The sequence below is a fragment of the Heliangelus exortis genome, chromosome 5 (genome assembly GCF_036169615.1).
Source record: "Heliangelus exortis chromosome 5, bHelExo1.hap1, whole genome shotgun sequence".
In the NCBI taxonomy this organism is placed as follows: domain Eukaryota; kingdom Metazoa; phylum Chordata; class Aves; order Apodiformes; family Trochilidae; genus Heliangelus; species Heliangelus exortis.
Window position 1 is genome coordinate 1,734,448 of NC_092426.1, and position 27,199 is coordinate 1,761,646.

At 45.6% G+C, this 27,199-nt stretch overlaps 1 long non-coding RNA gene across 5 annotated transcripts in view; it reads left to right on the forward strand.

The window, feature by feature from the left end:
- LOC139796748 (uncharacterized) overlaps window positions 1–27,199 on the forward strand; it is a 93,158-nt gene that overhangs the window by 36,022 nt on the left and 29,937 nt on the right. The window lies entirely within an intron of this gene.

Below are 27,199 nucleotides of genomic sequence, written 5' to 3' on the forward strand. Positions count from 1 at the left end.
ATTGCTTCATCTCTGCATCAATCACAGAATCATGGAATGGGTGATGTTGGGAGGGAGCTGAGAGCTCCTCTCCTCCAAGCTCCTGCCATGCCCAGGGACACCTCTCATCCAGCCCAGGTTGCTCCAAGCCTCATCCAACCTGGCCTTGAACACCTCCAGGGAGGGGGCAGCCACAGCTTCTCTGGGCAATCTGTTCCAGAGGCTCAGCACCCTTCTCCTGAAGAACTTCTTCCTCAGCTCCAGCCTGAACCTCTTCTCCTGCAGTTTCAATCCCTTTCCCCTTCTCCTATCCCTGGACACTGAGGAAAAGTCCCTCTGCAGCCTTCCTGGAGGTTCCCTTCAGGTACTGGAAGGCAGCTCTAAGGTCCCCCTGGAGTCTTCTCTTCTCCAGGCTGAACAATCCCAGCTCCTCAGCCTCTCCTCCTGCCAGAGCTGCTCCAGCCCCTGGATCAGCTTTGTGGCCTCCTCTGGCCTCATCCCAACAGATCTGTGTCCTTCTTACCATCTCTGACAATATTTTCAAGATATTTCCTTGGGATCATGCTGCAGTTCTTTCCTCTGAGTCCAGGAGAGCTTTGCTGGGCTGATCTCCTCACTTTTCACAGAAATTAATTTTTTAATTTGTTTATGATCAAGATGTATTTCTTAAGTGCCCTAAGCTGTTAACAAAACCTTGTAAAAAAAAGACAGAAGAGTGTTGTATTTGGCTTCCTTCTTCATGTGTTTGCTCAGCAGTGATTAACAAAGCCTAATGCACAAGGTAATTACAATGCAATCTCTGGCCAGCTTCTCCTTCAAAAAAGCCAACACAGTTGTGCAAAGTAAAAATCCCTAAAAAAAACCCCAAAACAGGTCAGTCTGTACTCTGTGAGTAGAAAGCTGCTCATACATTAAACATTACAGTGAGCAGGAAGGGCTGTTCATTTTACCAATGACCAGATCAAAGTGCCACATCTAAAAATACAGCAACCAAGGAAGCATCATCTAAAAATGAAGACAGTCACGTGCTGACTGAACTAAATAAAATGTTTGAACAGTGAAAAGCAGGAGTGTCAGCCTTGGCTGAATGGAGCTCTGTTTGTACACTTATCTAATGGTCTTCTGCAACCAGAAATAGAGGCCCCAAGCTGATGAAGGGATCCAGAAAAAAACCCCAAAAAACTGACTTCATGCACCTTTGGCTTGGCATATTTTATTCTTTGGTTTTGGGGTTGGTTTTTTTTTTTTTTTTTTGAGGTTTCTTTGTAGTCAGTGCACCTGGCAGCTGCTGTTTTCCAGGATAAAACTGGAAATAAGACTGCTGGATGTAACTGAGTGGCAAACAAGAGCCTTGAGATTAGTCTGGGAAAGCCAAACACTTTCACCTGACAGCATGGGAGGGAAAAACATACCCCCAAACCACTGAATTCCTGGAGAACAGAGCATGACTTTATTCATTTTTATGTTGATTTGATGCTTTTATATGTTTTTAGAAAAATGAATTTTTATATTGATAAATTAATCAAGTAAGATATATTAATATTTTTATATTGATACATGTATTTTATTTACGGTACTGGGGGAGGGATGTTGATGAGTGGAAGTGGCAATCTTAGAGGTCTTTTCCACCTGTGACCATTCTGTGATCTCAGCATCCCTCCCCGTGTATCCATAAATCTGTTACTGGATCCCATCTTTGCTGCTCCCTTTTTTCCCCACTACAGTGTAAACTTCAAATCCCCTCCTGCATCCTTCTGCCCCTTTTCTCTTGGCATCACTTCTTGTTCACTTCTCTCCATGCACAGACAGGGAGCTCAGTGCCTGAGCACCAATATGGCTTATGGGGAGAAATAAAAAAATAGATTTAATCATGCCCATTAACATCTCTAGAAACACACCCTGACATACTCTATTAACTGCTCCTCTTCAGATATTTTTCATTCAGAGTGTCCGATTCCTGATTCTAAGGCATTTAATTACTCTGCCTTCATTAGAACACCCCACTAAATCTCTTGACTTATGCAATGCACCATAAATAAGACCTTTTCTCCACCACATTGCCTGGGTACTTTAGGATTGGACGGGATTCTTGAAAGCATCTGCATAAATTTTTATGGGACTTAATAGCCTGCTTCCCATCTTTCTTTTGTCCTCTTCTCCCCCTGAATCAGAGCTGGCAATCAGTGTCAGGAGTGCCACACAATGCAATTACCCACAGGATTACTCTCTCTGTCTATTGTTCTCATTTATTGTAGGGTTTGGTTGGTTGCTGCTGCTTTTTCTTTTTTTTTTTTTTTTTTTTTGCTGGGTCCTGACGTTGTAAGTGTTCATACATGAGTTATTGGGATTATTTGCAAAACAGGATTAAGATGGGAGGCGAGATTTATTTGGAAAATTACTCATTAGTCTGGCAAGGAAGAAGGTCGGGAACTTCATTAAAACAGATTAATGTAGAACAACTGTTATCTAATAAGACTGGAAGCCTGGAGGACCTTCTTGCTCGTGGCAGAACTACCCTGCTAACACCCATTATTTGGGAGAGCAACAACAGCTACTTTAGAAGCACTGCAGTGGCAGCCCTGGAACATGACAGGAGATAAATTCTTTTTAGCCACTCCAGCCATTGATAAATTAGTCCTTGCCTGCAATTGGCATCCTGTCAGGAAGCTGGAGGGGACTGCAGCAAGTGCCACAATTAGTGCTCCCAGGGAGGGAAGGCAAGGACAACACTGCCTGCCTGGGAAGCTGCTGAGAATTCCTGGGCTGCTTTATTATGCAGCCTTTTTCTGGCTTAGCCACTCCACTCCAGGCTCCAGGGAACAGCCTGGATAATCAGTCTGTAACTCCAGCACTTAACCTGCTTGCTTAGTTTGCAAAGCCAAAGCTTCAGAAAGGAGGGACCCAGGGGGAGTCCCACTCGGAGGCAGGCTGGGAAGCAGAGGGTGAGTGCCACGGGCAGAATGAGTGTGGTAGCAATTTAATTTCTCCTTTTTTTTTGCCTTCCATCAACCCCTTCAGAAATGTTACTACCAGCACCTCCCTCCCTCCCGTCCTCTGAAGCTGAGAGGTTTTCAACACAGCAAAAAAAAAAACACAGAGCAGGAGAGATTTGATGAGAGATTTTGTGTGTGTGTGTGCACACACGTGTTTTCACCAGAGGTGGCCTCAGAAACAGAGGCATAAAGCTTCTAAAAAATGTAGACATCAGAGAATTAGCCCTGCTGTGGTTTTCTGGGGCTGCAGTCACACGAATGACAAATTCTAATGGGTGGTTGCAGCTTCTGGAATAGTATCTGTCTGGCTCCTCTGCCCTTGGTGAGTGATACAGACCCCAGATGGAATGTGTTGCACGGATTTATCACCCTGTCCTCCCTCCTTGAACTCCACCCTACCTGCCTCTGCTTTTTCTAACCACTGAAATGGCATTTTATTTTGAAGTGCTAAAATGTCACTAGGAAAAAGGTAAAGGCAGGCAAAGGAAAGCCATAATCCACATGAAAGTGTGGGGTTTATTAGTTTTGTAACAACAGAAATTTAGAAGGTGTGACTGAGACATGAGTTACCTGAAAGGAGGAGAAATCCAGGTGCTCACCCAAGCCTTTGAGATGTCTGGGGAAAGATATAAGCTCCCATTGTGCCACAGGGAAGGAGGCTTTCTGAAAGACAAAAAGGCTTGGGAGATGTCTGAGAAATTATCAGGTGAATATGCAAAGATCTGAGAGGAGGTGACTTTACCCAACTACTTCTTAGCTGCCTTGGAATGCTTAAAAGGTTCCTCTCTCAGCTTCTCCTATGGACAGATTGCTGCTTCTCTCACTCATCACATCTGGCAAAATTTGTGCCCCAGGATACACACAGGATACACACAGGATACACACAGGATGCAGAGATGGAACTTCCAGTGCACGGGGTCTATAGGAAGCACACCAGGATCCACACAAGCTCCTTCCTGGTTGGAAATTGCTTATTAGCATTGTACTAAAATAGATCTGCCTTAAAAATAGATATTTTAATAGATATTTTTAATTCAATATGAAGTCTTTATTTAAGTTTAAGCCAACAGAAACAGAGGGAACTGAGACACAAACACAGCTACTGGCTGGGCTGAACACACTCATTGCATCCTAAGGCAATATATGAGGAGCAGAAGTCAATTAAGCTCCTCTGTCTCTTCCACATTCCCAGAGTAACCCCCAAGTCATCTTTTTGCATTTTTTAAAGACTTTTCATGTGCTCAGAACATAAGCAAAATGAGCACTGTTCTCCCTCTGAAGTCCAAAGGCTTTGTGAGTGTGGGCACCTTTGAGGTCCAAGCCCTTTGTATCAGCACATGCAGCATTTACAGCCCTTTTTAAGGCAGTTTTGTCACTCAGGAAAAATCCTGGTGCTGTTTTCTTTGTATATAATAAGTTCCTTTCACAAGACCCACCAAAAAGCCCATCTCAGAGCAAGCACATATCCAGAACACACCCATGAGGAACCCAAACCCATGGCCCTGTCCTATTGTACCACTTCAATGACATATTATTCCATCCCAGCTGAGGGAAACAGCACAAGCTGTGACTTGGGGACTTAAAATTAGATCTAAGTATTGTTGATTTTTCATCATGAAGGTAGCCAAAAACTGGTGTAGGGATTTGAAGATGATGAGAAATATTTTGGAGATATTTAAACTTGACTGGGTGAAACCTGAGAGCTCCAGAGTTCTCTTCCAGCCTCAATTTTTCTGTGGTCTTCTAAAATCCATCCATCCCCCCTGGAGATGTGAGTCTGGTGCTCACGGAGGAGAAGATGAAGGTCACAGCTCTCAGTAAATATCTTTCAGTGCCTTGGGACTTTTTGGCTTCTGGAAAACAAAGCCCACAGGTCAGCTGGGGGTGTATTTAACAAATGAAGCTGCATTGAAATGAGCAAATGGTCACAACTTCATCTGCCTTTATCTGCAGTCCTGGTGCAAGAAATCCCAATGGGAGTATTTACATCTGCAAATGCTCCCCTTAGGATGAAGCTCACCAAAAATCCCATTCCTTATTCCTGCCCTCTCACCTATCCCATTTCCTTGACTCATTTTAGGGAATGAGAAGAGGTAAAACCTTGCAATAGGCTCATGGGCCTTTTTCTGAAGGGAGGAAAAAATAGTGAATATTCAGAACAGGTTTGATTTCTGTCATCCATGAGATGTTATTTTAATCAGTAAGGAGAAAGTGGTTTCCCTAACAACAGTGCCTTTGTTAGACCTTGTCCCTCTGATGGTTGCACAGACCTGTCCATCTTGTTCTGAGTAAGGATCCTGACTTTTTCCTGAGATATTTTCCTTGCTCTTTTTCGGGCATCATTAGGGTACATCATTTGAATATGATGTTTAATGTGGTAGCACACAGAAGTGCCAAAATTGGAGCAGGACAGTGTGTGCTCAGGAGTACAAAAAGATACCCAGAACAAAGATGCTCCCAGCCACCAAGGAATAAAAATCTGAGCAGTGAGAGCAGGATACAGGCAAATGAAGCATGCAAAAAGATCTTTTTTATCAGCATCATAAGCCAAGGTCTCGTTGAATCATGTGCCCCATGATCATGCACTCATGCACTTCTGAGGATATGATGGCAAAGGCAACATCCAAAGAACCTATGATTTAAGGAACATCCAGACCCAGCTCCTTGCATCCTCTGTTTGGATCCATTTGGTGCCACTATCCAAGGTAGATACACCAAGGTGCCAATATCCAAGCCCTGCTTCTTCCTTCAGACACTACATTTAGTTCACAGCCCTAAACTCCACACCCAAATCTAAGGCTCCTCTCTATAAAACCCCACTCTGAGGACCTCTGGGCTTTGTCTGGGTGCTGTACTGTGTAAGGAGGGATGCAGGGAGGACCCTTTCCCCTGCTGTGATTAGAATGAGGAACCCACAACATCACTGCTTATCTCTGCATTTCTGCTCCCCCACCACCAAGAACAGAGCCTACAAGAAAGCTGGGGGAGGGCTTTGGACATGGGGGGTAGGGAGAGGATGAGGGGAGATGGGTTAAAACTTGAAGAGGGGAGACTGAGGTTGGACATTAGGAAGAAATTCTTTAATTTGAGGGTGGTGAGACATTGGAACAGGTTTCCCAGAGAAGCTGTGGCTGCCCCATCCCTGGCAGTGTCTCAGCCCAGGTTGGATGGGGCTTGGAGCAACCTGGGCTGGTGGGAGGTGTCCCTGACCATGGCAGGGGGTGGCAATGGAGGAGCTTTAAGGTCCCTTCCAACCCAAACCATTTCATTATTCTATGATAAAATCAGTGTTTTCCCTTTTATATTCCCCCTAACCCCCCAGTCTGAGGTTATCAAGTGGTGCATGCAGAGATGGAAGAGAGATGAGATGTGAGGAAGAAATAGTTTGTTGTGAGGGTGCTGAGCCCCTGTGCCAGGTTTCCCAGAGAAGCTGTGGCTGCCCCATCCCTGGCAGTGTCTCAGCCCAGGTTGGATGGGGCTTGGAGCAACCTGGGCTGGTGGGAGGTGTCCCTGACCATGGCAGGGGGTTGGATATTGATGATCTTTAAGGTCCGTTCCAACCCAAACCATTCCATGGTACTGTGACCAAATTTCTGCCAGTGCAGAGGTGACCCAGCAGCTGTGCAGTCTGTAGGACTCTCAGGGTACTTTCTCTGTGTTAATTAGGGCAACATTCACAGCTAGTGAGGTCAGAATCATTCCCTTTGTTAAACCAAGTGGTCCTTGCTCTGCAGCATCTCAGAAGTCTTCTCTGGAAGCAGACCATTCACAGAAGATCTATTTGGGTTTTGAGGTCATTTGGATGTTGAGTCTTGCAAAATTAAAGGGAAATGCATTTTTAAATAAATATATCTAGAAGGGAAAGACAAAAAGGGAAAGAAAAAAAATTAAAATAAGCAGAATCCAGAAGGGAATTGAGTTAACAAAAATGCTGAGACAAGAACTAATGGTGTTTGAACAGACCAGAAGAAGTTTTGGGCTAGAAATTAGAAAATGCTTTAGCTGACTTCCCCAGGGAGTTTTGGTGAGTGCAGGAAGCCAAAGTGCTTATAGTTAAAAGATGAAGTTTGATAACTTTTCTGGATGAGATTATAAAATGCTCTTTCCCCCAAATTAAGGACCTTGGAAGGGTGGCTCTAGATTTTTGTCCTCTTTTAGCTCTTCTGTGTTCCCTGTGTATCCAAGAGGTATAACCTGTGGCTGAGTGCACAGAGTGTTTTCCTCCATGCCTGTGCAGCCCACTTAATAAATTCTAAATAACAGCAATAATTTCTGAGATTCCTATTTCATTTTACAATTATTTATTGGCTTTTCCCAGAAGAGACTGGCTTGCTGGAGCTGGGAGATAAGCTTATTAGAAACCATAGCTCAATACTTTGAATCCATGATTTATGTGTTCTTGGGCCACTCCTGGGTAATCAGCTCGTTCAGGATTCCATCCAGCCAACTTTGCTTGTACTTTAATCAGGCCAGCTGTGATCCACCTGGCCCAGAGGTTTCCAAAAACTTGTCTCAGCACCTCAGACCAGATTCTCAGAGGTTTAAATTAACTTCCTACCACAGGCGACAATGGAGCATCACTGATTTACACCCTCTGAGCAATCTGTCTGTAGGCCACGATTACAGCAGAGCTGGCATCATTAATAAGAGCTGGGCAGGTAGTAATTTATTTTAATGAATGGTGTCGATGCCTGGTGTGCTTGTTTGAAGGCAATAAAAAACAATATTTAGAGCTCAAGGCAGAAATGATCTATAAGGTATTGTTTATGAAATCTCCACCAATTAATTTAGCTTCTGGATCAGCAAAGCTCTTGGACTTCCTGGAGTGGGAATGGGTCTACATTCTGAGGTGTTTTGTGGAATCATAGAATGATAGAAAACTTGGGGTTAGAAGGGACCTCTAAAGGTCATCCAGTCCAAACCCAGTGCAGTAAATCCCCAAGAGTAACCCTCAACTAGATCAGGTTGCTCAAATCCTGACTTTAAAGTTACATTTAGCTGCCAAGATGGTTCCCTCCTTAGACCTTAGGATTCCATCAAGGACATGTGCTCATCATCTTAGTCTCATTACCAGGAGTGAAAAGGAGATGTAGAAAGGAGCAATTTATAACCAGGGCAACTTCATTGTCTCACTTTTTTTGCTACTTCCCCATGGAGAGCCACTCAGATGTCTTCTTGTTTTGTGGTGTCCAACCAGTAAGTCCAGCTCAGACCCCAGGGAAAGTGTTGAATAAATCTGCTCAGACCTCAGAGGAGGTGATGAAAAGGTCTAGAATAGAGTTCCCTGTTGCTGCTATGGGGACAGCAGGGTCCCTTTAAGCTTATTGGTGTGGATGGTGATGTCTCCCTGTATCTCTGCAGCATGAAGGCAAATGAAAAAAGCCAAGCAGTGTTTTCTTAAACTGTTGCAGAGAAGGCAGCTGGCTGCAAAGCTCTGAAATGGGAGATCATTCCCACAGCTCAGAGACAGGGACTGGTGGGAGATGTTCATCACTGAGACCAACCCCACAGCAGAAATCCACATTATAGAGAAAATTTGTTGAGAATCTGCCTTTATGGTGAGAAATGGGAGTTCCTTGGCAAGGGGGCTGTAAAATATCCAGAGAAAGGGCTGTGGGACGGCACCAACAGAAATTACAAACAGTTTACAGCAGGGCTCATATCCTCACCTCTTAATCCACCCTTTTCCTTGCTGGTTTGCTCCTGCAGCCTGTGTTGTTGGGCGTTTTTCCTTCGTGGCCCCAGTATTGTTCTGTGTGGCACCATGAGAAGGGCTGAGAGCAGAGAAGCATGGCCAGGAGGTCAGGGAGGTGATTCCCCACCTCTACCCCACTCTCATGAGACCCCACCTGGAGTACTGTGTCCAGTCCCTGTTCCAAGAAAGACATGGATGTGGTGGAAAACAACCGGAGAAGGGCCACGAGGACGATCAGAGGGCTGGAGAACTGAGACTGTGACTGAGAGAGTTGGGGTTGTTCAGTCTGGAGAGGAGAAGGCTCCAAGGAGACCTCACTGTGGCCTTCCAGTACCTGAATGGGCTCCAGGAAAGCTGGGGAGGGACTTTTTAGGATGTCAGAGAGTGATAGGACTAAGGGGGAATGGGTTCAAACTAGAGGAGGGGAGATTGAGATGAGATGTTAGGAAGAAGTTCTTCACCATGAGGGTGGTGAGACCCTGGCACAGGTTGCCCAGAGAGGTGGTGGTGGTGGAAACCCCATCCCTGGAAGTTTTTAAGGCCAGGATGGATGAGGATCTGAGCAGCCTGGACTGGTGGGAGGTGTCCCTGCTTATGCAGGGGGTTTGAACTGGATCATCTTGAGGGTCCCTTCCAGCCCTGAAAATTCCATGATTCTATGATTCTGGCTTCTGCAGCAGCAACCTGCCCAGCAGGCAATTAGCACAAAAGGGGTAATTAACTCCCCAAGTTGAGTGGAATCGGCACCCAACAAGTTTCTGTGCTGCAGTTCCTGAAGTAGCAGAGTGGTCAGGGAGGGATTTTAGAACCTCCTGTCCCCAGTGCCTGCCCAGCCACCAATGTCACAGCAGCTCCTTCATCCTCAGCACTGCCCCCTGCTCATGGGCTGGGGGGGGACAGCAGATGCTGTGACAAGCCACCCACTGACACCTCTGGGGGCAGGATCAGGCTGTTCAACCCTGGCTGAGGGACACATCTCACTTTTGGAAAGCTCATAAGCCTTGTTGTGAGGAATTTCCCATCAGTTCATGTCTGCAAACCAAACCAGGCTGGAGGAAGCATGGGGAAAAAAACAGGTGGTGGGCTTCATCCCTGCAAGAGAGCTGGGAGAAACCCTCTGGTTTGTTACAGACCTGATCCACCAGGCTCTTGTGGCTGCAGACATTTGAGTTCACAGTGTTTAAGTCTCCATTATTCATGACTTGCAGTAAAAGGACTCTGGTGAGGAGCCAGGGGTGCTCTCAAACCATGGGAAGAGGTGAGGTGCCATCTTCTCCCCTCCTGTTGAGCAGCTGGAGGAGACCCAAGAAGCTGTTCCTGCAGCACTTTGCCCCTTTGTGCATGGAAGGAGAGGGAGGGTACTGAAAGCCTCTTATCCCCTCACATCTCTGCCAGATGAAGTCACTTGGCTTAATCTGATGGAGCTCTGCCAGGGATTTGCAGAGAGGGAGATAAATGACAGCTTTTGATTGTCCTGCACCCATGACATTGCCCAATGTTCTGCCCAGGAGGCTTTGCCACCTGCAACAGGAGTTGTCCTGAGACCAGGGCTGCAATTTACCCCAAATAAAAATAATAGAATCCCAGAGTGTCAGGTGGGAAGGGCCCCCAAGGCCCATCTGCTCCAACCCTTCTCAGATTCTTGTTTCTCTGAGATGTCTCAGCACCCCCTGGAGCTGAGACTTCAAACTTTCCAGAGTGGGGGAATCCCCCCCTTCCCCTGGGAGACCATTCCAAGCTCTGACTGTCCTCATGGGGAAACATTTTCCTCTGGTGTCCAATGGGAATCTGCCCAGGAGCAACTTGTGCCCATTGCCCCTTGTCTTGTCCATGGGACTCCTTGTCCATAGGGAGTCTCCAGCTGCTCTGGACCCCCCTTGAAGTCCTGGATCATGGGCAGGAGCTCTCCCCTCAGCCTTCTCTTCTCCAGGGTGACATGAGATCTGTAACTTCACATCTCAAAGCAGCTCCCTCAGTCCTGGCAAACCTTACAGCAATTCCCTTCCTCCAGAGTTGGGCTGAGCCCAGGCCATTCCCTTCTCAGAGTTTTCAGCCTTTTTTATCCCTTGCCCCATGCTGCAGGCTCAGCTCTGCTCCTCAGCACCCAGAGGACCCAGCCACAACCTGCCTGGTCCTGAGCACCTCTCTGCCTCCAGCACAGCTTTTAGCTGGGCTCAGGTTTTTCACCTTATTTTAAATCCATCATTTTTTTTGCCTGGGCTGCTCTGATTCCAGCCTGGTTCCTCGGATGCCCCACAGGATTTCTCACTGGGCTCATCTTTATTCAGGCTCCACAAGCTTCCTTTGACTGATACCATCTGAAGAGATGGATAAGAGATCAGTTTTTATGCAGATGACATGCAGATTTATGTGAAGTTTATTCCCAATTATTCTTTCTCCTATTTTATCAGTTTGTCTTGAGGACATGGAGGCGTAGATGTCATTTTTTTTTTTTCCTGGTCTATATTTAATACTCCTAAAACTCAAATCTTAATTACTGGTTTCAGGCAGCATCTTAAACATGCTTCTCCTTCCTTAAAATCTGATGAATAAGAGAACAGGGTTGGCCAGGGCAGCTCAGCCCTTTTCAGCACTTGTGTCAGCCACAAATGTTCTGATCCCATCACTGGGACTGCACCAGCTGCAGACCTGGACATCCAGGTTTATTTGGACCTTGCTGGAGGTACCTTCACTTTTTCAGCAAGGAAGTGCCAAATTAATAAAATCATGGGAATGTATTTTTCCGTGCCTTTAAAAAAAAAAAAAATAGACAACAGATGTTGACTACTGTTTTAACAGTTCTCCAAGTATTTTTTGGGCAACCTGTGCTTACTGGTGTTTCATTTCTTTCCAAACAACTTGACATCAGACCAAAATGTGACAACTCTCCTGAGGTTCCTTCCCATCCCTAAAATTCTGTGATTCTGTGACTGCAATTCCACCAAAGAGCAACAAACTCCAACAGTGACATCCAGCTTTCAGTCACTGGTAGGTGTTACAAATAATGCATCAGATTCCTCATTCAGAAAGAGCAGCTGAGCAATACCTCAAGGTTTCTGACACACACACTCTTCTGAAAAGCTGTTTTTTCTGGCAGCTCATGATGCAAACTGGGTTGCTGTTTCTCTGCATGCCCAGCACCAGGCTGTGACATGTTACAGCTCAAGTTATTTTGCAAATTCCAGATGCTAAAATTACCACTGCCCTAAAACTGAGTGTCTGCTCAGTCCTGGTCACAAATCACTTCAGAGCACTGAGTCACTCCCAGATCACAGCCCCCAGAGGAGATGTCCAACAGGTCATCTTGGTACATCCCTCACCACTAATAAAAGGCATTTTTTTTTTCCAGTGAGTTAATTTTTCTCTAAATTGCTGCTCTCCAAAATAGCAACACATGGAAGCTCTGAAAATATTAATAGATGAACAAGATGCTGGGAGCATTAAAAGCAGCTCATGAGCTGGCTTCAAGCACATGACTCATTTTGTCAGGGAACTCTATTATTAAAGTGAGGGGGGGGGGATTGCTTTAAAAAGAACAATGTAAGAATTATAGAGCAGTCATTTAAACTCTTTCTTTTCTTTTATCAAAGCAGCAAGCTTTATATTCATCATCTTTTCCCTTTGCTGACCAGTGACTGGAACACTTATAACCAGGAATAACATGTTGTATGTAAGAAGGGCTCTGCTGGGAATACAAGGAAAAGGTAGAGCCAAGCTGAGTGTCACAGCAAGCACTCATTCTTCTGCCACATTCTTGCATTTTATTTCTCCAAGACTGATGCCAGGCTGCTTCTGTAGGATGGAATTAGTCAACAAGCAAACGAAGGGGAGAAATAATATCATTAAGCATTATTCCTTCCCCGTGCCCATTGTAAAGCAGGGAAGATTGGCCAGATGGATGGAGATTCACAAAGCTGCATTAGTCACTTCCCATTTTCAATCTCTGTGTATCCTCAGATCATTGAGAATAAATATGCAGGGAGAAAAACTCTGGTAGAGTAAATCAGCATCTTTCCCTGGGCTTAATCGAGCTCTGCTGATTTACCAGCACACAACATTCTGAGACACAGTTTCCTGAAAAAAAAAAAAAAAAAGAAAAAAAGAAATATATATATATTCATAGAACAGCTGAGAAATCAAACGCCATCAGCGTGAACAGTAATTGAATTTGGTAGCATTAGTGGGAAGGGAAATGGCAAAAAGTTTATTCAGGAACACCTTGCTGCTTTTCACCCCCTGTTCATGGCTTGAGAAAAGCCTGCAAGCAGCCTGAAAAGGGATGATGTATGTTGCAGGATGGCTCAGCCCTGCATTGCTTTTCTTAGATGAGTAAATATGAAGCATGGGATTTTTTTTTCCCAGAGGGGCATTTATTCAGCTGGAGGTCAGCCAGGAGCAGCTCTGAACAACTTACTCCATTGAAATGATGCTGGGTGACATTTTGATCCCTCTGCTCCTCTTGAGAAGCAGTTTACTGATTCAAGAGTCTCATTAAAATCAGCATCACTAAGCACAAGGTCAGATGCTTTTCAGCAGGATGATGATAAGAACCTGAATTATTGGATACTGGAGCTACCCGTGGAGAAAAAGCAAGTGTAGCATTTTTTTTCCAGCAGATAATGTGAGTTTTCTTGAAATAGAAATTTTTCATCAGAGCCAATTTCAGTGATTTTCTCGGGGGGAAGGGGATCAAACCAATTTAGATTGAAATGTCTCATTTGGACAAACTTCTTTTATCTTATGTTTGCTGGCATTTCTTAGTGGCTGCAGTTAATTCTGGCACCCCATGTTTTCTATTCATGGCATATCTGATGGTTTGTGCTGTACTGGGGAGAGCAATGCAGAACTTGTGTGTTTTTTCACTTTCTTAATGCTCAGTATTCCATTGCTCTTTTCCCCAAAGTTACTTGCTTTGGGTTTGATCATTTGTTGGACTAGATTTGGACATTCCCACTTTTCCTTCTGATCTGGGGAAGAAGGCAGGTTTTTAGGCTTCAGATCCCTGTGGGGCATTTATTTGATCAATGCAATTCCTAACAGGGATGGGTGAAACCCTTCTTATAACATAAAAACATAAACCTTCTTATAACAGAAATTCTCTTTTGGTTTATTTATCCAATGAGCTCCTTTGAGCACCTTTCCTCCCGTCCAGGATTGACTCGACTGAAATGAGTTTTCTTGGAGACATAAATTTGGAAAGCAAATTCTGAATTCTAAACTATGGGTCCCTTCATAGAGTCACCATTAAAAATTCACATTTATGCAGACAAAGGGCACAGTAGATTTGTGTGATCTTCATTCTGTGCCCAGCAGCACAGCTTTCAATCTGAATATCAAAAGTATTGCCACAAATCGTGTTGACCGAGATCTAATTTACAGAATTTTGGGGAGGGGAAGGGAGGTTGCTGTACAAATCCTGTATTTTCTGATTTTAACATGACTCCTGTTGCCACTGGAGCATTCTTCTGCATTTGAACTTTAGCTTCACATCTCCTGTTTCTCCAGTCTTTCACTGATCTTTCTCTAATCTCCTCTTCAGGAATGGGAAATGATCAGAAAGAAGGATCATATCACTACCATCATAACTTCATTTTGTTAAAGTACTTCTGCTGCAAGTTTATAATTTATTAAAAACCTTTATCTACTCTTTAATCATCTCTTCATTGTAATTGATCCTCTGGAGCTCACAGAAATTCTTCCAAGAGCCTGTTGGAACAAAATCGCTTCGGAACACTGAAAGGCATAAAGGAGTCCATTGAAATTCCCTTTGGCCTTTTCTCCATTACACAAAGGTTCTGGGTGGGCTTGTCCACCAAGAGAATAATGTTGGGTCATGCACCTGGGAGCTGAGTGAGAACTGTGGGCTGGAGACCTCGAGGTGCCATGGTCAGGCAGGCAAGGGACCAGGGTGAGGGGCACAGATAACTCCTCCAAGATGCAAGGGGACAGAGAAAGCTGAGAGAGTTGGGGGTGTTGAGGCTGGAGAAGAGAAGCTGCAATGGGGAGACCTTAGAGCACCTTCCAGTGCCTGAAGGGGCTCCAGGAAAGCTGGGGAGGGACTGGGGACAAGGGCAGGGAGGGATGGGATGAGGGGAAAAGGTTTCCAGCTGGAAAAAGGAAGACTGAGATGATATATGAGGAAGAAATAGTTTGTTGTGAGGGTGCTGAGCCCCTGTGCCAGGTTTCCCAGAGAAGCTGTGGCTGCCCCATCCCTGGCAGTGTCTCAGCCCAGGTTGGATGGGGCTTGGAGCAACCTGGGCTGGTGGGAGGTGTCCCTGACCATGGCAGGGGGTGGCAATGGAGGAGCTTTAAGGTCCCTCCCAACCCAAACTATTCCATGATTCTACGACAAGAGATGAGCTATGGAAGCTCACACTGAGATCTGGAAGAGTTTTGGGAGCTGTAAAGGTAGTGATGGAGATCTCAGCTCAGTGTCCCACCCACTCAGGAACCTGACCCACAGGAGGAAGGTGTGCAGGAGATGTTGTGCAGCTTCAGCTGCAGCACTTGGAAATTTCTGCTGCCTGTAGGATCTAAAAGCACAAGTGGGTTGGTGAACTGCAAATGGAAAAAAACCATTGAAAGGCTGTGATCCTGCCAGGCTTTGGGAGTGCTGGATCATTAGCTGTCGGTGCACCAGAGATTCAAAGAGAAATTTCCCTGGGAAGAAGCACCCAGCCTTCAGATCCTTGCCCAGACCTTCTCAGACAACTTGAAAGAGAAAAACTCAGCTGAATAGCTCAAATAAATCACCTTCCGTGTAAGACTCTCACTTTTTCTAACCCAGACGAGCTGTGTGAAAAATAGCATCTATTTATCATGCTGTTACCATTCTCAAAATTAGGTCTTCAAATATTAAAACACAACTTTAAAAAAAAAAAAATCACAACTTGATTTATCTTCAGATAAATCTGAAAAAAAAAAAAACCCACCCCTCACCACCGGTTCTTATTTGACTCTAAGTTCAGAAACTCAATTGATTTCTCATGTCCAAACTTCTTGTCTGGAAAAGCTTTTCTTGAAACTTCTTTTTTAAAAAAAAAAAGAAAAGCAAAGCTGAGTTTCACTTTCTGTCTCTCAGTTTAAGAAGCAGCAACTTTCAGAGAAACAGATTTCAAGAGCTTCACGGAACAATTGGGTCCGATTTGGCAATGTTTTAATCCCTTTCCCAAGTTTTGTGACAGTTTCTGGATTTCTCTGTGTTTTTCTCTGCCTCGTTCCTGTCTTTGGAAGGATCTGAAAATGCCTTGGAACGGCGATCTGCATTTAATTATCTATTTTGAGCTCATTTGAATAGAAAGTAAAAAACAAAAAAAAAAAAAAAAAAAGAAAAAAAAAAAGGAAAGCTCGGTGCAGATTCAGTTCTAATAAAGTCCTGCACCAGGAGATGTGTTTTTCCAACATTATTCAGATCCTCTCCTCTATCCCCACAACGAATACATTAGGAGCACCGCAGCAAAGGGAATTTTCTTGACCTTGAAGCAGTCAAACCCCGAGTAGGGATGGAAGAAACCAAGAGACAGAAACCTCAACTTTTATTTAAAGAAGAGCATCAGCACGGGCTTGGATGGAGCACAACAACATCCTCTGAGCCCTGGGCAAAACTCAGCCAGCCTGGCAGTCAGAATGGGCAATCCCTGGAGAGCAATGGGCTCTGATGGGTTGTGGAACCAGCCTACATCTCTTGTGGTCTGCTCTTCATTGGGGTTTCTTGAAATCATGGATTCAAGGGAAGATTTGGGTTGTCAGGGCCCTCTGCAGGTCCCAACCCCCCTGCAGTATCAGGGACACCCTCACCTAGATCAGGTTGCTCAGAGCCTCCTCAAGCCTCACCTTGAATATCTCCAGGGATGAGACCTCAACCCCCTCCCTGGGCACCCTGGGCCATTGTGCCACTATCCCAAAATAATCCCCAGGAAATCATCAGGATAACCAGGCAGGGAGTGCAGCGTGTGGATGCCTCAGATCTGAAAAGCTGAAGTGCTCCTCTTTTTCCAGACCACAAATTTTCATTTTTTTCTGAGCTGAGCACTAATGGGAGGTGACATGAGCTCTCATAATAAGATGCTTTGAGTCACGGCTTAGTTAACAATGCCCAACTAATTGGCAAGTATATGTTTTGTGAAGCAACACCAAGGAACACTGCTTACCACTGAAACCTTTGGACGTGCTACTTTGCTGCATGATTCAGACAGACCATGGTGATCTTTTGTCTAACCTGCAGGGATGGAGCCAGATGCTCAGAAAAATACACAAACCAATTGCCAGTAAACCATGTGCTGTGTGAGGCTTAGATCTTGGCTCCTGAAACCTTCCAAGATGGCTTTTTACTGCCACTGTTCTGCAAAACCACCTCAACTTGGAGCCAGAATTCCTTTTTTTCCTCCCTAGCAGTAAAATCTTCCCTCTTGTGCAAGGTGTCCCAGCATGGGGAGCTTTTTTTCTTTGTGTCCTGTGTTGAACCTGCTCTGAGAAATCCCAGAGGGGCAGGGCAGCCTCAGGGTGGTGATGTGAAAGGTTTGGGGAGAGCAGGTCCCCATTTATCAGCTCCTAACCTGATTTATCCAGACACTTTACAATGCATCAGGACTCACAGGGCTTGGGCTTTTTCCTTCTCCATTGAATCCCTCACCTAACTCCTTAGGGAGGGAGGGTCCTGCTCCTGACATCCACCCTCCAGAGAGTGGATCCGCTCTCCACACACCACCCAGAAGCACCCAGTGGAGCCTGAAAGCCATAACTGGAAGTCCCAGGAAGGGCAAGTGGTCTTCCCCAGTCACTTGGAACTGCTGAGCTGGTCAAGTTGGGAGGTGGAGATTCAGCCACTCTGCCAGAGCTGAAGGACCTGGGACTGTGGTGTCCCCACACTTCACTCTCTCCCTTTTTATCTGACATGAGGAACAAAGTCAGACCAGGTGAGGTGATGGGCACAAGGCTGCCACTGGCCTTGGATGTGACAAGGAAGGATGACAGCTCCAGGATGAACCCAGGAGGTAAATATTCTCTGGTATAGCTCCAGTTTTCATGGAGAATCCAAGAGTTCAGCTCTCCTGCCCTGCAGAACGAGCTGCCAGTGATGCTCATCAGGACACCAGTGCCCAGGCAGGATGCAGCCACTGGGACTGACACAAGGAACAAAGGCAGAGGTGAAACCCAACCTCCCAGGAGCAGCTTTTACCCCATCCTCAAGAAATACCAGACTGAAGCTTCCCTCAGCTTGGTAGTCCTGGACCGGCCCCAGGAGCTATAGGATCAAGTTGCCTCTTTCTTCCCTAAATGGAGACTTCCAGTAGCTTATAGGTTGAGCTGTCAGGATCTCTTTAAAATCCCTGGGCACACACAGTTTGAGTGTCCCTGGGCACCCAAACCCAGTTCAGAAATGTGCTGGCTGTGACAACTTGAGGGTGGAACCTAACGGGTGCATTGCTGCTGGCTTGAAAAATATAAATCAGCTGCTCGATTTCTCATCAAAATTTTAAATCAAATGTCAGGCTGAGGACCTGGGAGAACTGGCAGAAGGAGAGAGAGCTCCATTATCTGGACACGTAGGGCATTATGGAGAGAGCACTTCTGAAAAGCCAAGAGCATGAAGCTGTATTTTATATTTTTGTGTGTGTGAAAGCTTCTAACGACAGCTTTGATGCTGAAATGAGAGGGGAAAACTATTGCCAGGTCTGGTGTTATTTATTAAAGGCATTACTAAGGTGCTTTCAGACTGAACACCCTGAGCAAATTGCCTCTGCTGCAGCCTGTTCCCTGCTATTGTTATGATCTGGATGCAATCCTGCAGGTGTTTTTCTATTTACATTGATGTAGTGCAGGCAGTGCAGACCATGTGCATCTCCAGCACAGGCACAGCATGAGGTTTGTGGGCAAGTAGCAGGTGGAAAGCAGAGCTCCAGCAAAGCCTTGGAGCTGTCCCAGAGACAGGCAGCTGTGTCAAGAAGACAGAAATATGGGAAACATTTCTCTGGGTCAGAAGAGATTCAGAAAGTGAGGCAAAATCTTTCCTTTCCAAAAGCTGCTTCCTCTGCCCATGCCCAGCAGAAGAGACCACTCAGGGCTCCATGGAGGAACCAAGTCTGTAGGCAAAGGAAAGGGGGAATGGTTTTGAGGAGAAAGAGAGGAGATGAGAGGGAGAAATAATTTGTTGTGAGGGTGCTGAGCCCCTGTGCCAGGTTTCCCAGAGAAGCTGTGGCTGCCCCATCCCTGGCAGTGTCTCAGCCCAGGTTGGATGGGGCTTGGAGCAACCTGGGCTGGTGGGAGGTGTCCCTGACCATGGCAGGGGTGTTGGATATTGATGATCTTTAAGGTCCTTTTCAACCCAAATCAGTCTGGGATTCTATGAAACTCCCAAATCAGGCCCCCAGGACTGCTAAGGAGGGTTGGGTTTCATGCCTAAATGCACTGAAGAGCATAAGGGCTGGAAATGGCCTCAGGAGCTTCCCTCCAACCAGCTCTGCTCATCTTATTCTTCCTTTTTCCATCCCTCCATCCTCTGAGCTCCCATTCAGTGACACTTCCCTGCTCAAACCCAGGGGAGGCAACCCCAGACAGCAAATCTTGGACCTTTAAACATCTCTCCCTTTAGCTGTGGGGTCTCTAAAAATTCCCTTGGGGAAAGAGAGGATGAAAGAACAGCAATTTTAATCAGGCAAAACTGAGGCAAGGGACTGATTACAAAGTTATTTGGATGATGGATTTCTGACTCCAGCTTTGTAATCAAATTGCAACTACTGTTCAGCCGTGTAATAACCAGACAACTGTACATCTGCATGGTTATAAAGAATGCCTGGCTAATAGTTATTTACCTTTATTAGCTTCATTCTCCATAATTATCTCAGCTCCTGAGAGCAGTTTGCAGTGCCTGGGCTCACCACAGCAGTAGTTGGACTCAAGTTGTCTCATTTTTCATCGTCCTCTTGGAAGCAGAAGAAGGTTTGTCAAAAGTTAAGAGTAATTTCAGAATAAATGGACACATCAGGGAAGTTCACTTCCCACAAACACCAATTTATTGGAGGCAAAAAGGTGTCTGGAGTGGGAAGTGTGGGTTCCAGTGTGCCCTGCTGGGATCTAACAGAGTCACAGAAAGGGGCCAGACCTCTGGTGGATTTTACAAGTAGACAAAGCAGCTAAAAAAAAAAATGTTACAGTAGCCTGGAAATCAGTATGCAGGGTGCAGGTGATTTGGTGGGTTACACGTGTCTTTAAATTATAAGGGATGAATGCTGATTTCTTCAGAAAATCTAAAAAAAATGGTATATAAAATGGATATTTAAATGGATATTTAAAAGACACGAATCATCATTTTAATTAAAAGTCACCATTTTATTTAAAAAACTGAGTCCCCATCCCTGGAAGGGTTTCAAAGCTGTGTAGATGTGGTGCTGAGGGACATGGGGCAGTGGTGGCCTTGGCAATGATGGGTTGGGCTTGGTGATTTTAAAGGTCTTTTCCAACCAAACTAATTCTCTGATTCTAACTCCAGACAAAACAAGATTTTTTTTTTATTATTTTTTTTCCTGTGCAAACCAAGGGACCCCAAAGGGTTTCATTTTCACACCTGTATTTCTTGTCTTTTATGCTGTTGGTATCAATAGCAATCTGATGTCACATTCCTGCTGCTGCTAAGAGTCTTTGCCCTCAGTATGGATTTAGTCCCTGGAAAAGGATACAGGAAGATTGTATTTCCATATGGAAATTGTTATAATTAATGGTCCCTTTCTCCTTAATGCCTCAGAGGCTGAGAGTGTGTTGTTTTGGAAGAGAAATTGAAAGGTTATATTGAAAATCTTATTAGCAATGTTATATTGAGAAAAGGGGAGAGTGAGTAGCAAAGCACCAGGTGCACAGATGTGCAAACCCAGAGCTCAGGTATTGGCACTGCTGGGGAGTGACCTCAGTGTGGAAGTGATTCCAGGATCACTGAGTATCCCTCAGCTTTTCTGCTTTTCTCTGCTTGAAGGAACTGTAAATGTATCTGAGACACCTTTCTGAGATGGGAAAAGATCTTTATGGGAAAAGGTCTTTTGGTGTTCCAGGACTTCAAGGGGGGTCCAGAGCAGCTGGAGACTCCCTATGGACAAGGAGTCCCATGGACAAGACAAGGGGCAATGGGCACAAGGTGCTCCTGGGCAGATTCCCATTGGACACCAGAGGAAAATGTTTCCCCATGAGGACAGTCAGAGCTTGGAATGGTCTCCCAGGGGAAGGGGGGGATTCCCCCACTCTGGAAAGGTTGAAGTCTCAGCTCCAGGGGGTGCTGAGACATCTCAGAGAAACAAGAATCTGAGAAGGGTTGGAGCAGATGGGCCTTGGGGGCCCTTCCCACCTGACACTCTGGGATTTATCTCCATATATTTTAACCTCTCACCCTAGAGCTTGATCTGGGCTGTGGTGTTGAGCGTTTGCCACCTCCCCAGGGAACCAGCACCACAACTCCCCCACTCTGGCCAAAGCCCAGCAAGATTTTGTCTTTCCATCAGGGTTTGTAGAAGCTCAGTGGAAGTGATGTCTTGAGGTGCCCTTATGAGTGGGGATCTCTACTCAACACTGAAAGCATCAGTAGGTTAAAGAGAAAAAAAAAATTGTCCCTGTCACTAATGGCTGGAGGGTTTGCCCATGTTAATTTTACCTCCTAGAGAGAGGAGCATTTGCTACATTTATACAATACACTTTTAGTAGAGGAAAAAAAGCCTCTTAGAAAATCTCCTGGAAAAGGCTGGTCCTGTTTCTGCTGTTAATTGAAATCATTCAGCTGATGAGGTTCATTAGGCTTTTCCTGCAAGAGCTCAGCAAATGCTATGGTCACTGCAAAGACTTCATCAGGTGCAGGCTGATCTAGTGAGCATCTGTGGGCATTAATTGGGAGAAGAAAAAAATAATTAAAAAGAAAAAAGAGAGAAAGAGAAAGAAGGAAAAGAAAAAGAAAATTGATAATGATAACATGTCAACAAATAAAATTAATTAAGAAAAAGAGACAAAGCTGCCTATTTCAGTCTCAGCCTCTAAGTGGAGCTCTTTCTGATGCTATCTTTAATTTCAGGTTCATGTGCCATTTTTATTTGCAGATCCTCTGCCTCATTCCTCGCACTGAGAATAGAGGCCATGCCCTTAATAATAGAAAATCAATATTCTGCTTTTTAGCTTGGTTCACTCTGCCATCTAAGTCCTTATTTAGTGTGTGCTCTTCAAGCTCTGGTACAAAAGCAGAGGTGTTACCTACCCATCTCATTTTCTAGGTGAAGAAGGGGTGGTTTTTACAGACTGGGAGCAGCTCAGAGAGGGCTCAGGGTTGCAAACCTCCAGTAATTGGTGGGCACCGGTTTTGAAACACAAATTCCAGTACTTGTAACCCTCTTAGCATGTTCTGGAGCTGAGAATCCACACGGAGCTGTGAAGCCCCAGGGTCACAGGGCAAGCACCCAGAAATCAGGGAACACAAAGCTGCTCATGAAAAATCTGATTTATGAGCCAAATGCCACCAAAGCACAAAGCCCTGGGCCTCGTGCTGTGAAACACAAAAAGCTCTGCAGGATGAGAATCAGGCACCAGAGAAAGGCAACTCCAAAATCTCTGCATGCCAGGCAGAAAGCTGCCCAGAGCTGGTGGCAAGGAAAGACTGAGCAGAGAGGTACATGGGGTGAAAAAGAGTGGCTAAGGAGGCACCTCCATCCCCTCATTATCCTGAGCCAAGAACCCCAAACTCTGTCCTGATGATGTTCTCCCAGCCCTGAAAACATCCAGGGATGTCCTCCCATCCCTGGAAACAATTCAGGTCAGATGGGACAGGACTCTGCAGCCACTCCGTGGCCTCTGAAGGTCCCTTGATGTTCTCTGAAGGTCTCAGATGTTCTTGGAGGACATAAAGAAATTTCAGACAGAGGAAGAGCATGAAGAGGATTCAGTGTCAGCAGCTCTCATAACCACTTCCCATCAGTGATCCCTCCATCAGTTCTCCATTCAGTCCCATTTTCTTCCCTGGATTCCTGCCAGGACAAGGAGTGTGGGTCCTGCTCCATGGGTTGAACCCAGGAGCACCCCAGCTCCATGTGCTGCTGAGCAAATGTTGCTCATAAATGAGGAATTGGGGTGGAACCCTGGGCATGAATGCTGGGCAGGACCTGCTCCTCCTGCATCCCCACTGCCACCTGGGAACTGCAGAAATTATGGTCAGGCAGTGCAGTTATTAGGGCAGCTGGGCTGGTGAAGGGATCCAGCACAAGTCCTGTGAGGAAGGGCTGAGGGAGCTGGGGGTGTTGAGGCTGGAGAAGAGGAGGCTCAGGGGAGACCTCATCACTCTCTCCAACTCCCTGAAAGGAGGTTGGAACCAGGGGGGGGTTGGGCTCTTTTCCCAGGCAACTCTCAGCAAGACAAGGGGGCACAAGAGGTCTCAAGTTGTGCCAGGGGAGGTTTAGGTTGGACATTAGAAAGAATTTCTTTACTGAGAGGGTGCTCAGCCATTGGAATGGGCTGCCCAGGGAAGGGGTGGATTCTCCATCCCTGGAGACATTTCAAAAGAGCCTGGATGTGGCACTCAGTGCCATGGGCTGGGAACCACGGGGGGAGTGGAGCAAGGGTTGGACTTGATGAGCTCTGAGGTCCCTTCCAACCCAGCCAATTCTGTGATTCTATTGACAGATTGCAGCCAGAACTGGTAATTTTCACCCAGAAATGCTACACTTGGAGCCAGGACAATCCAAGACATGAAACATCTGCTCATTTGAAACTCTGATTTTGACAGTGACCTCAGCACAGAGCCACTGGTGTTGCTCCATCCATTACATTTACTGTTTTAGCAGAAGGTTGAGAATGCAGCAGTCTGGCTGGGTTAGGGCTTGCTCACATGATTGGCACAGAGTAACTTCTTTAAAACAAAACCCATGACGGGCTTCAGAAAAGGAAATAGTAAAAAAAAAACAAGAAACAACCAATGATTGGTGAAAGAGGAGCAAACTGAAGCCCCAGCATTGTAACTCTGCACTGCTGGCTGCATCTGTCCCAGTAAATTAAACACCACCTGGGCACAAAATGTCAAATTGTGGACCACAATCATCTATGATCTTTCAGTGGAGGTCCAATTCCTTTGGTCTGCTCCAAGCAGTGCTCTCCCAACCAATTCTTTAGCACAACTTGGTCAACAGCACAAGGCAGGGACCATGCCCAATGGGCCACATGAAGCAGGTCACCAATTTTAGGTGCCACCACAGAGGCATCCAGCCCACAGGACCATTTTTGTCCATGCACTGGTTGAATGCCAACATTTCCCCACCACTGAGAGCTGGAGGACATTTTTGGCACCCAAAAAAGCACATAATGACCAGATTTGCTATTTGGAGTGAAAAACCAGAGCCTGTGTGACCATCCCTGGGCATGGCAACCTGAAAGGCCACCTCCACCTTGCAGGTTGCCCCTGCTGAAGCTTGTAGGTTTGAAACAGAGAGGGGAAATATAGCTTGGGTTTAGATTTCTGGAAGGTAATTATTTCTGCAGCTGCAGTATTTTGCCATTTATCTCCTTTCTTCTTACAGCCTTGCAGAGCTCAGGGACAAGGGCAAGTGTCTCATGTCATGGGGTGGTCATAAATCAACCTCCCTGCCCCATCCATCACCAGAGGGAATGGCAGCAGTGTGTGTCCTGCTTCCTCACTGACTGCTCTGCCATGCAAAGCTCCCTGAGAGCCCAAACAAAACCCCAAATCTCTCAGTTTATTAGCATGTCCTTCCTCCTTCACCCTGCTCCTGGCATTACTGGGTGGATGTCAGTGCAAGGCACTTCCCCAAGGACTCTGGGGGCAAAGCTGTGCCAAAGATGGGATGTAGATTGAAGCAGTCCTGGAATGAAAATTCTTTTCCCAGGGGGGAGAAATCCTTTTGGAAAGAGTGTTTCACCTGGGAGAGCAAAAGCTGTTTTGTTTCTTTTTTTTTGCTGCAGCAGTTGCCAGCAAAATCAGAGGTGGCTTGAAAAATCTTTGAGAACTGAAAGTTTTTCACAGTTGTTCTTGTCTTCAGCAGATTGCAAGAGCATAGAACCATAGAATTATTTGGGTTGGGAGGGCCCTCTGCAGGTCCCCCAGCCCAACCCCCCTGCAGTATCAGGGACACCCTCACCTAGATCAGGTTGCTCAGAGCCTCCTCAAGCCTCACCTTGAATATCTCCAGGGATGAGCTGTATCTGGCACATCCCATGCTTTACACCTCCCCACAGCTGATCTGCCCCTTTCTTTCCCTTCCTTTTGACAATCTCTTCCCAAGGGTTTGACTGAATGCCCAGGAAAGAGATGGAAGGTGCCTCACTGACTTTTTTTTTGCATTTAATTCCAGACCTATCTTCCAGCTGTCATCTCGTGGCAGAAATCTGCAGGTCTGAAGGGTGTGAATTTCTCAGGTTTGAGAGAATTTATATGGGATGTCAGGTTTTCTTCCCATAACCATGGAATTTGGGACTGCTGTAGGAGTCAGAAGCTTCTGAGCAAAAAACCCAATGAAATCTCCTGGTAAGAGTAGGTGGAATTTTGACTGGTACCTTATTTATTCCTCACTGAATGGAATTCATTGTTCTTGGCTTTTAGGCTCAAGCTTTTAATGAAAACTGCACACTTACCCTGCTTCTCTAAAACAGAGCAGCCCAGAGCTCTAGGAGCTAATCCATTCAAAGGTGAGGTTAGAGGAATGAACCACTCTAGAGGTTGTCCAGACAAAACTTCTTTCCTAAAGAATCCCCAGAGCATCCCACCAAACTCCTCAGGTCAGTGGCATTTTCCATGGCTTGCACAGAGACTCAGCCCCTGCTGGAATTCTTGCCTCTGACCTTGCAGATTGCTCAGTGATTATTGGAGAAAAATTCAAATGAAAAATTCCAGTTTGGAACAACAGAAAAAAACAAACCAAACCAAACCAATTTTACACTTGCCTGACACATCAGAATATCCAACTCTCATACATTTTCTGTCCAGTGCAAGAAATAGAAATTCATGAAATGGAATCTGAGGGCCATAGGAAGCCACCAGAGCAGGCAGGAACCTATGGGCTGGTGAGAGGCCCATGGCTGAGCATCTCTGTAGAATGAGTGGGTGCTCAGCACCAGGGAGAATCAGGCCATGGAGGATCCTTGCCCTCTCATCCCACGTTACTACAAGTGGTAGCAGGGCTTTCAGATGGCTGATTTGTCTCAGGAGATATTCCTCCTACACAGCACAAATTGCTCTCCTCTATTCTACATCCCATGTTATTAATCTGCTTTATTGTGTAAAGCACATTACCATCACTTTTTAGCTACTGCCTTCTACATTTTCTTTCAGGAAAAACAAAACCCCATGGTAGGAAGCTGTTTTCCCAGCTGATCTTGCTGTGTTTTCCCATTCTTCCCACCCAATCTCACAGCACTCAAGAATCTACAAAGGTTCAAATGATTTCTGCTTTTCCCTCTACATTTGGCAGGGCTAAATACAGCTGTTGTAGCACTGTTCAAGTGTCTGGGTTGGCTTTGGTGATGTCTGCAAACTTCATAGCATTACAAATTCAGCTGGTGGCAGCCAAATTGGTGTTCATTTAACACAGGCAAGACACTGAACTTTTGTTAAGTGTCAGGCAAAGGCTTTAATGAGGAAATAGCAAAAAAAAAAAAAAAACCAAACCAACTGAAACACCAGCTTGTACAGACTCAATACTCCAGGGCTGATGCAAGAATAAATGCCCATCAATTTTATCCAGTGTAATGGCCTCAGGCGTGCTGGCACAAAAGACACAGATAATGAAGACATTCCCATTTGGATATACACCAAAATATTCATTTGTTCCTGTAATTAAACTTTCAGAGATGATTTTTGGGTTGGTTGGTTGCTAAGATTGCACTGTGCTGTGCATTCCTTCTGAGCCTGAAATATTTATAGCTCTGTGGACCAAAAATCCTTAAATGCTTTGCAGTCTCCTTCTTTTACAGCAGCAACTGCTGCCACCCCAGTGTTGCATTTCTTGTTTATCTGAATGGAGAAGCTCAAGACTGAGATGAGTCTGGGCCCATGGATGAAGGTGACCAAAGCTGGTGAAGGGTCTGGAGAACAATTCCTGCGAGGAGAGGGTGTGGGAATTGGGAATGTTCAGTTTGGGGGAGAGGAGGATGAGAGGAGACCTCACTGCCCTCTGCAGCTCCCTGAGAGGAGGTTGTAGGGAGATGGGTGCTGGGCTCTTCTTCCAAGTGAACAATGATAGGACCAGAGAAAAGGTCCTGAAGTTGCCCCAGGGAAGGTTTAGGCTCAATCTGAGGAAGAATTTTTTTACTGAGAGAGCAGTCAGACATTGGAAAGGGCTGTCCAGGAGGTGATGGAGTCACCATCCCTGGAGGGATTCAAAAACCCCATAGATGAGGCACTTCAGGACGTGCTCTGGTGGACGTTGTTGGTTTTGTTTCATTGAGCCTTTTTGGTTTATTTCCTTTTGTTTTGTTTCTGGATTGACAGCTGGACACGGTGCTCCCAGAGATCTTTTCCAACTATGACAACCCTGTGATTGTGAGGAAGCTGACAACAAGCAAC